We start from the raw sequence: 11,170 nt of genomic DNA on the forward strand, positions 1-11,170 counted from the left end.
TAGCATCTTATTGCCTGGCAGAATCTCAGGATTTCCGTGGACACTAACCTCGGAGCCAACAACATGCTATAACTTAAATATTCAAATTGTCAAAGATCAAGTTGCAATTGGGATACGATTATGGATGCACGGGCCATTTTTCCAGGAAAATCTAAAGATCCTAAAATTTCTGTTTCAATGGATTAAGGAGTGAACATGTGACAGAATTTTAAAGTTCTTTAGGAATTTTTATATGATTTTCAATTAATTTCGAATTTTCCATGGATTTTATCAATTTTAAGCATATGAGCGGTTTTACAAGTGAAATTGTTGCAAATAAATTCGAAATGATTTGAAATTTCTACAGCAGCAAGATGAAAATGTATGTAGCTTACAGGATGAGTTTTGCATATTTTTATATTAAATTCACATTTAATCTTGATTAAACCATTAAATGTCCAGATTGCACAATTAACACATAAACTAGTAGAAATATAACTCTAAATTCTATGAAATTTCTACAGAAATACTATATGAATCAAAATAGCATGCAGTGAGATTTTCATGAATTTTAGAAATTATTTACTACCAATTTCGGATTTTACAATTTCCAGACCAGATTATAAATTAACACTACATCCCATATTAAAACAGATCCAAATCACACGAAACCTTTACAGTAACAAGTAATATGGAAGATAAGACTACTGTAAAAATTTGATGAATTTTAATGATGATCTGATGTTAGTAAAAATTCTCCTAAAATCTGATAAGTTTCAAAGAAAATATTAAATAATATACCAAATAAACTCCAAAAATCTTTACAAATTCATGGTAAAATGAATCAGTAACATATTATTTTCCCACGAAATTTCATTAATTGTAGAATCTGTTTGGTATATAATTTAAATTTTCTTCGTCAAAAGATGTTTTTTGAAGAGTTTTCCATTTTTAAAACACAATTTGCGGAAAAAATCAGAAAAATTCGGAAAAATACAGAAATATTTTGAGAACAATGCACCTACCTGTGGTGAAGATCTCCGCCCAATCCAAAAAATATAAAAAATCCTGCCGCCGCCGATCCGCTCCGCCGTCTTTCGCTTTCTCTGGAGTGTTTAGATGGAGTGATTGAGGGAGTGAAGAGATAATGGAAGAAGAATATTAGGGAGAGGGATGGAAGAATATATTGAGGAAAGGGATTGGAGGGAGTGATTAGAAGAGATAATGGAAGAGAAAGAGATAATGGAAGATAAATTTCTTTTTTTTTCCTTTTCTCTTATGGATGGGAAGGGAGATATATATAGGGAGAGAAAGAGAGAGAGAGAGATATGTTGGTGGAGAGCTCATCATGTTGTCCCTCTTAGTGGAGAATCCATCATTATTGTTCTTAGTGGAGGGCCCATCATGTTTCTTAGTGGAGAGTCCATCATTATTGCTCTTAGTGGAGGGCCCATCATGTTTCTTAGTGGAGAATCCATCATTATTGCTCTTAGTGGAGGGCCCATCATGTTTCTTAGTGGAGAGTCCATCATTATTGCTCTTAGTGGAGGGCCCATCATGTTTCTTAGTGGAGAGTCCATCATTATTGCTCTTAGTGGAGGGCCCATCATGTTTCTTAGTGGAGAGTCCATCATTATTGCTCTTAGTGGAGGGCCCATCATGTTTCTTAGTGGAGAGCTACCATCATTGCTCTTCATAAGAGGCCTCACAAGAGGCCCCACTGAGGCCCCACAACGCGGGCCCCACAATGTGGGCCCTCGGTTGATTCGATTTTAAACAAATGTTCAATGCGGGCCCACCAAACGAGTCCAAATTTAATCAAAATGCATCATGCGGCCCCACCAAATGGGTCCAACTTTCTCGATCCAAATTTAATCGAAGCACCCAATGCGGGCCCACCAAACGGGTCCCAATTCTCTCTGGTTTAGATTTTTCTGAATAATCATTCTCAACATTTAGCGGGAAAATACGAAACACGACGGAAACGACCAAAAATATTTAGAAATGTAACAAACGGATGCGGGAAAGAAAGACATTGGAAAACCGACGGAAAACAAACCCTAATTTCTTTATCGATTAAGGTAGAGCAAAATGGGGTGTCTACAATTTCTAAATATTTTTGGTCGTTTCCGTCGTGTTTCGTATTTTCCCGCTAAATGTTGAGAAGGATTATTCAGAAAAATCTAAACCAGAGAGAATTGGGACCCGTTTGGTGGGCCCGCATTGGGTGCTTCGATTAAATTTGGATCGAGAAAGTTGGACCCATTTGGTGGGGCCGCATGATGCATTTTGATTAAATTTGGACTCGTTTGGTGGGCCCGCATTGAACATTTGTTTAAAATCGAATCAACCGAGGGCCCACATTGTGGGGCCCGCGTTGTGGGGCCTCAGTGGGGCCTCTTGTGAGGCCTCTTATGAAGAGCAATGATGGTAGCTCTCCACTAAGACAACATGATGGGCCCTCCACTAAGAGCAATAATGATGGACTCTCCACTAAGAAACATGATGGGCCCTCCACTAAGAGCAATAATGATGGACTCTCCACTAAGAAACATGATGGGCCCTCCACTAAGAGCAATAATGATGGACTCTCCACTAAGAAACATGATGGGCCCTCCACTAAGAACAATAATGATGGATTCTCCACTAAGAGGGACAACATGATGAGCTCTCCACCAACATCTCTCTCTCTCTCTCTTTCTCTCCCTATATATATCTCCCTTCCCATCCATAAGAAGAAAGAGGAAAAAAAAAAAAAAAATTTATCTTCCATTATCTCTTCTAATCACTCCCTCCAATCCCTTTCCTCAATATATTCTTCCATCCCTCTCCCTAATATTCTTCTTCCATTATCTCTTCACTCCCTCAATCACTCCCTCTAAACACTCCAGAGAAAGCGAAAGACGGCGGAGCGGATCGGCGGCGGCAGGATTTTTTATATTTTTTTGGATTGGGCGGAGATCTTCACCACAGGTAGGTGCATTGTTCTCAAAATATTTCTGTATTTTTTCGAATTTTTCTGATTTTTTCCGCAAATTGTGTTTTAAAAATGGAAAACTCTTCAAAAAACATCTTTTGACGAAGAAAAATTAAATTATATACCAAACAGATTCTAAAATTAATGAAATTTCGTGGGAAAATAATATGTTACTGATTCATTTTACCATGAATTTGTAAAGATTTTTGGAGTTTATTTGGTATATTATTTAATATTTTCTTTGAAACTTATCAGATTTTAGGAGAATTTTTACTAACATCAGATCATCATTAAAATTCATAAAAATTTTACAGTAGTCTTATCTTCCATATTACTTGTTACTTTAAAATTTTCGTGTGATTTGGATCTGTTTTAATATGGGATGTAGTGTTAATTTATAATCTGGTCTGGAAATTGTAAAATCCGAAATTGGTAGTAAATAATTTCTAAAATTCATGAAAATCTCACTGCATGCTATTTTGATTCATATAGTATTTCTGTAGAAATTTCATAGGATTTAGAGTTATATTTCTACTAGTTTATGTGTTAATTGTGCAATCTGGACATTTAATGGTTTAATCAAGATTAAATGTGAATTTAATGTAAAAATATGCAAAACTCATCCTGTAAGCTACATACATTTTCATCTTGCGGCTGTAGAAATTTCAAATCATTTCGAATTTATTTGCAACAATTTCACTTGTAAAACCGCTCATATGCTTAAAATTGATAAAATCCATGGAAAATTCGAAATTAATTGAAAATCATATAAAAATTCCTAAAGAACTTTAAAATTCTGTCACATGTTCACTCCTTAATCCATTGAAACAGAAATTTTAGGATCTTTAGATTTTCCTGGAAAAATGGCCCGTGCATCCATAATCGTATCCCAATTGCAACTTGATCTTTGACAATTTGAATATTTAAGTTATAGCATGTTGTTGGCTCCGAGGTTAGTGTCCACGGAAATCCTGAGATTCTGCCAGGCAATAAGATGCTATAACCTAAGTATTAAATTGCACAAGGAAAGAGCGCACGATTCCCTCCTTTGGATGCCATTCAAGGCCGAAATTGGTGAACCCTAGAACCATTGGTAATCCTTAAATGTCTAGAAACTGAAAATCTTCGAAATCTGAAACTCATTAACCTCGAGAACTTAAATCGATTTATCTTGTGTCTTTCGGAACCATTGGATTATGGTTTCCAATCTAAGAACCATTAGAGCCCAATTTAGGAACACTGGTGTCGTGCCGTGTCCTAGGTTTTAGGGAGTCCTAGAGTTAGGAGTCCAGCCTCATCACGGACGCTTGCTATGAATAGCAACCGTACCATAGGTCTAGTTACACTAGTCACCCGATCTTTCCCTAGGACAAGCCTAGTAAACTAGGATGTAGGCAAAACCTGCATTAGTCTAAGGGACAACTTGCATTCAGATAAGAATCATATAGCATCTTAGATGAAATCCTAAGATAATAAAATCCTCAACTTGAATTAAATAATTCCTCTTAAAACTGTTGAAACAGTCAAATCCGTCTAAGTCGGTGTCCTAGTTGAGTTAGGCATATGTAGCTTAGCTTAGGTGCACCGAACTACGTCGACTCTGATCCCAGTGAGGCTTGGGTACGTAGGCAGCTTGGATGTCTGACGGCATACCACCCGCGAGTCGGCACCACAACAAATTGTGGTGTTTTGGATATTAATTTTCTTGTAAATACTTAATCAAATCAGTTAGGGCTTTCCATGAAATTAGAATTCTAGGAGAACTTTCACTTAGAATGAATCCAGACAAATTAATAAATCAAGATACACATCTAGGATTCACATTGAAATTAGATTCTAGGATGCATGTCACTTAGTTCGCACATTAACATAGAGTTGAATGAGCCATTTAAAATAAATTTAAAAGAGTTAGCTTTTGGAATCGAAGACCGATTATCGGACAAGAATGGTGCATGTGGTGGATAACTCCCCATACCTTCCATTCTCGTAACCAGGTAGCGAGTCTAGATTTCTGGTTAATTATGGGTCCTAGATCCCACATCTAGGTGGCGACTCTGTCAGTCTCTTTCGTGTGGAATTCGGATTGCCTTAGTGATCCCAAGTCCACAGGAAAGACGAATTCAAATCAATATTAAAATGCACACGCCAATCGCGTGGGAACGAGAGACCAAAGGAGAGCGCGCGGCGGCTCGCGCCCCACGCCCCTCTCGCGGGATCATGTCCCACAGAAGGCGGCTATCGAGGCGGCCGTGAAAGCGGCAATGCGGGAGGCCGTGAAGAAAATCGAAGAGAGGAAGGACACACAGTTCTTCAACCTGGGCCTCCAAGCCTATAAGGCGGGGTTCCTTCTCTGCTCCGAGCAGGTGAAGAAGGCTCACCCCGACATTTCTCTGGACGGACTGACCATCTCGTATGCACCTCCAGAGGAGGAAGAGGACGAGGAGGAAGAAGGCGAACTGGACTCCTCCCAACTCGTCGAGGTGGAACAGGAAGTCGTTCTGGCTTCCGAGGCCACCCCTCCAACCGCCGAGGCCGGCCAGGTTGCAGCCCTTACTACAGAGGCAGTCACCGACAAGGTGGCCGACGGGGAGGCCTGAGTGGCAGCCCTCTTGCTCCTATCCTTAATTTTTGTTTGTAAATTTTTGTAATGGCCCACGAGGCTCATTCTTTGTAAGCCAGCTCGGCGAAAAGAGCACTTTTGTGATATAAATACAAATTCAATTTTGTCTAACTGTCTGTACGGCTGCCTTGCTTTTTTGTATTTATGACGTCTGTGCTTCTTTCTTATCTTTCTGCCGAGCCGGGATGGTTGTCCGGATGTCATTGGCCGGAGTGAACCACTGCCGTTCTCTAAGTCTGCAAACACTTAGTCTTTTGGCGTCTAGCGATTGCGCCATATCCTGTCCGGCTTAGGCTGTGGACGGCCAGGCCGAGCAGGACTTTTGGCGTTTAGCGATTGCGTCATATCCTGTCCGGCTAAGGCTCTGGACGGCCAGGCCGGGCAGGTCTTTGAGGTGGTTTCCACTAGGGCAGGTCCATGTGGTTGGAACTGATCTTCACACCAATTTGGACGCGCCGGAGTGCACCACTGCCGTTCTCTAAGTCTGCAAACACTTAGAATGAGAACTAAGTCTGCAAACACTTAGAGTCTTTTGGCGTCTAGCGATTGCGCCATATCCTGTTCGGCTAAGGCTCTGGACGGCCAGGCCGGGCAGGTCTTTGAGGTGGTTTCCACTAGGGCGGGTCCATGTGGTTGGAACTGATCTTCACACCAATTTGGACGCGCCGGAGTGCACCACTGCCGTTCTCTAAGTCTGCAAACACTTAGAATGAGAACTAAGTCTGCAAACACTTAGAGTCTTTTGGCGTCTAGCAATTGCGCCATATCCTGTCCGGCTAAGGCTCTGGACGGCCAGGTCGGGCAGGTCTTTGAGGTGGTTTCCACTAGGGCGGGTCCATGTGGTTGGAACTGTTCTTCACACCAATTTGGACGCGCCGGAGTGCACCACTGCCGTTCTCTAAGTCTGCAAACACTTAGAATGAGAACTAAGTCTGCAAACACTTAGAGTCTTTTGGCGTCTAGCGATTGCGCCATATCCTGTCCGGCTTAGGCTGTGGACCGCCAGGCCGGGCAGGTCTTTTGGCGTTTAGCGATTGCGCCATATCCTGTCCGGCTAAGGCTCTGGACGGGCAGGCCGGGCAGGTCTTTGAGGTGGTTTCCACTAGGGCGGGTCCATGTGGTTGGAACTGATCTTCACACCAATTTGGACGCGCCGGAGTGCACCACTGCCGTTCTCTAAGTTTGCAAACACTTAGAATGAGAACTAAGTCTGCAAACACTTAGAGTCTTTTGGCGTCTAGCGATTGCGCCATATCCTGTCCGGTTAAGGCTCTGGACGGCCAGGCCGGGCAGGTCTTTGAGGTGGTTTCCACTAGGGCGGGTCCATGTGGTTGGAACTGATCTTCACACCAATTTGGACGCGCCGGAGTGCACCACTGCCGTTCTCTAAGTCTGCAAACACTTAGAATGAGAACTAAGTCTGCAAACACTTAGAGTCTTTTGGCGTCTAGCGATTGCGCCATATCCTGTCCGGCTTAGGCTGTGGACCGCCAGGCCGGGCAGGTCTTTTGGCGTTTAGCGATTGCGCCATATCCTGTCCGGCTAAGGCTCTGGACGGGCAGGTCTTTGAGGTGGTTTCCACTAGGGCGGGTCCATGTGGTTGGAACTGATCTTCACACCAATTTGGACGCGCCGGAGTGCACCACTGCCGTTCTCTAAGTCTGCAAACACTTAGAATGAGAACTAAGTCTGCAAACACTTAGAGTCTTTTTGCGTCTAGCGATTGCGCCATATCCTGTCCGGTTAAGGCTCTGGAGGCCAGGCCGGGCAGGTCTTTGAGGTGGTTTCCACTAGGGCGGGTCCATGTGGTTGGAACTGATCTTCACACCAATTTGGACGCGCCGGAGTGCACCACTGCCGTTCTCTAAGTCTGCAAACACTTAGAATGAGAACTAAGTCTGCAAACACTTAGAGTCTTTTGGCGTCTAGCGATTGCGCCATATCCTGTCCGGCTTAGGCTGTGGACAGCCAGGCCGGGCAGGTCTTTTGGCGTTTAGCGATTGCGCCATATCCTGTCCGGCTAAGGCTCTGGACGGGCAGGCCGGGCAGGTCTTTGAGGTGGTTTCCACTAGGGCGGGTCCATGTGGTTGGAACTGATCTTCACACCAATTTGGACGCGCCGAAATGCACCACTGCCGTTCTCTAAGTCTGCAAACACTTAGAATGAGAACTAAGTCTGCAAACACTTAGAGTCTTTTGGCGTCTAGCGATTGCGCCATATCCTGTCCGGCTTAGGCTGTGGACGGCCAGGCCGGGCAGGTCTTTTGGCGTTTAGCGATTGCGCCATATCCTGTCCGGCTAAGGCTCTGGACGGGCAGGTCTTTGAGGTGGTTTCCACTAGGGCGGGTCCATGTGGTTGGAACTGATCTTCACACCAATTTGGACGCACCGGAGTGCACCACTGCCGTTCTCTAAGTCTGCAAACACTTAGAATGAGAACTAAGTCTGCAAACACTTAGAGTCTTTTGGCGTCTAGCGATTGCGCCATATCCTGTTTGGTTAAGGCTCTGGAGGCCAGGCCGGGCAGGTCTTTGAGGTGGTTTCCACTAGGGCGGGTCCATGTGGTTGGAACTGATCTTCACACCAATTTGGACGCGCCGGAGTGCACCACTGCTGTTCTCTAAGTCTGCAAACACTTAGAATGAGAACTAAGTCTGCAAACACTTAGAGTCTTTTGGCGTCTAGCGATTGCGCCATATCCTGTCCGGCTTAGGCTGTGGACCGCCAGGCCGGGCAGGTCTTTTGGCGTTTAGCGATTGCGCCATATCCTGTCCGGCTAAGGCTCTGGACGGGCAGGCCGGGCAGGTCTTTGAGGTGGTTTCCACTAGGGCGGGTCCATGTGGTTGGAACTGTTCTTCACACCAATTTGGACGCGCCGGAGTGCACCACTGCCGTTCTCTAAGTCTGCAAACACTTAGAATGAGAACTAAGTCTGCAAACACTTAGAGTCTTTTGGCGTCTAGCGATTGCGCCATATCCTGTCCGGTTAAGGCTCTGGAGGCCAGGCCGGGCAGGTCTTTGAGGTGGTTTCCACTAGGGCGGGTCCATGTGGTTGGAACTGATCTTCACACCAATTTGGACGCGCCGGAGTGCACCACTGCCGTTCTCTATGTCTGCAAACACTTAGAATGAGAACTAAGTCTGCAAACACTTAGAGTCTTTTGGCGTCTAGCGATTGCGCCATATCCTGTCCGGCTTAGGCTGTGGACAGCCAGGCCGGGCAGGTCTTTTGGCGTTTAGCGATTGCGCCATATCCTGTTAGGCTAAGGCTCTGGACGGGCAGGCCGGGCAGGTCTTTGAGGTGGTTTCCACTAGGGCGGGTCCATGTGGTTGAAACTGATCTTCACACCAATTTGGACGCGCCGAAGTGCACCACTGCCGTTCTCTAAGTCTGCAAACACTTAGAATGAGAACTAAGTCTGCAAACACTTAGAGTCTTTTGGCGTCTAGCGATTGCGCCATATCCTCTCAGGCTAAGGCTCTGGACGGCCAGGCCGGGCAGGTCTTTGAGGTGGTTTCCACTAGGGCGGGTCCATGTGGTTGGAACTGATCTTCACACCAATTTGGAAGCGCCGGAGTGCACCACTGCCGTTCTCTAAGTCTGCAAACACTTAGAATGAGAACTAAGTCTGCAAACACTTAGAGTCTTTTGATGGGGGAGCTGGCCTATACTAGTGACTCAAGAATGAGGGACACAGTTTAGGGACAACTCCACTTTATTTCTCTTTGAAATTTAATTACAGAGATTCTTTACAGGCCTTCAAAGGCAAAGGAAAAGACTATTGATAGTATATTCGAAGATTTCTGGAATTCCAGGCGTGCGGCAGCAGCTGCTCGCCAAGTGTCTCTAGGCGGTAGCTTCCCGGACGGATGAGCTCTTTGACTCGGTACGGCCCTTCCCAAGTCGGGGAGAGTTTGCCCACCCTTCTTGGCTGGGAGACGGCCGCTTTCCTCAAAACTAGGTCGCCTGTGCGGAACTCCCTTGGTCGGATCTTCGTGTCATGGTATCTAGACACCTTCTGCTTATACGCTGCGGCTCTGATGTGTGACTCCTTACGGACTTCCTCAAGCAAGTCGAGGTTGACACTGAGCCCGTCCCCATTCAGCTGTTCATTGAAGTTAACAATTCTCGGGGAAGGAATACCGATGTCAACCGGAATCACAGCCTCTGTTCCGAAGGAGAGATTGAAAGGCGACTCACCCGTTGCAGTGCGTGAGGTAGTCCGATACGCCCAGAACACATGGTACAGCTCGTCAGCCCAGCGTCCGGCCTTATCATCCAGTCTCTTCTTTATCCCCTGCAGCAGAGTCATGTTCGTCACTTCGGTCTGTCCATTCGTCTGAGGGTGTGCCACGGAAGTGAACCTTTGCTCAATCTTCAGATCTGAACAAAACTTTCTGAAGTTCCTTGAGTCGAACTGCTTGCCATTGTCCGTTATGAGGACCCGGGGTATCCCGAATCTGCACACCACTGATTTTCAGAAAAAGTTCTGGACGTTCTGCTCGGTGATCTTGGCCAGAGGCTCAGCTTCTACCCACTTAGTGAAGTAGTCGATGGCGACAATGACGAACTCACGGCCTCCGGAGGCCGGCGGAAAAGGACCTAAGATGTCCATTCCCCAGACAGCAAAAGGGAGAGGGCTGATGATCGGAGCCATTGGCACGGCAGGCTGGTGAATGGCGGGAGAAAATTTCTGACACTTCTCGCACTTCTTCACAAGGCTCAGTGCATCTTGTCTCAATGTAGGCCAGTACAGGCCTCTTAGAAGGACTTTGATGGCGAGGGCCTTGCCCCCAAGATGCTCTCCACAAATCCCTTCATGGGTCTCTCGCAGGGCATACAGGGCATCGGTTGGCCGGAGACACTTCAAGTACGGGAGGGTGTAAGATCTCTTGTACAGAGTCTCGCCGTCAAATGAAAACCTTGCTGCCCGCTGTACGACTTTACGGGCCTCTTTTTTCTCTCTGGGGAGCTCTCCGCTGCGCAGATATCTGATGATCTCATCCATCCAGCACGGCTCATCGTCGATCTGCATTACTACGACGGGCTGGCCATCAATACTGGAGGTCTTTAGGAACTCCATACGGATTTCTCTGAGAGCGGTGTAGCCTGATGCCGCTAGCTTTGAGAGCACATCAGCCTTTGTATTTTCAGTCCGAGGGACTCTGATGACCTCAAAACTTCCGAACTTGCTGGCCAGGCCACGGATCCTTTGCAGATATTTTATCATTCGCTCTTCTCGGGCCTCATATACTCCTTGGATCTGACATACGACTAACTGTGAATCGCAGTACGCCTTCAGTCTCTGAGCGCGGGCCTGAATGGCGAGGTTCATTCCGGCGATGAGCGCTTCATACTCTGCCTCATTGTTTGACGCACGGAATCCAAACCTCAGGGCATAATTCAGGACAAAGTCATCTGGTCCTGTGAGAACTAGTCCGGCACCGCTGCCACTTTTATTTGAAGATCCGTCGACATATACCTCCCAGAGCGGCTCTTCGGAACATGGAAGCGGGCTGGTCGGAGGAGCTGCACTCTCTAGCCCGGGAAGCGGAACCGCTTCGGCTTCGATCTGCTGTTCGGATATAACCGG

This window comes from Tasmannia lanceolata, unplaced genomic scaffold (assembly GCF_043159265.1).
Source record: "Tasmannia lanceolata isolate RefF3 unplaced genomic scaffold, GAP_Taslan_0.1 ptg000003l, whole genome shotgun sequence".
NCBI lineage: Eukaryota > Viridiplantae > Streptophyta > Magnoliopsida > Canellales > Winteraceae > Tasmannia > Tasmannia lanceolata.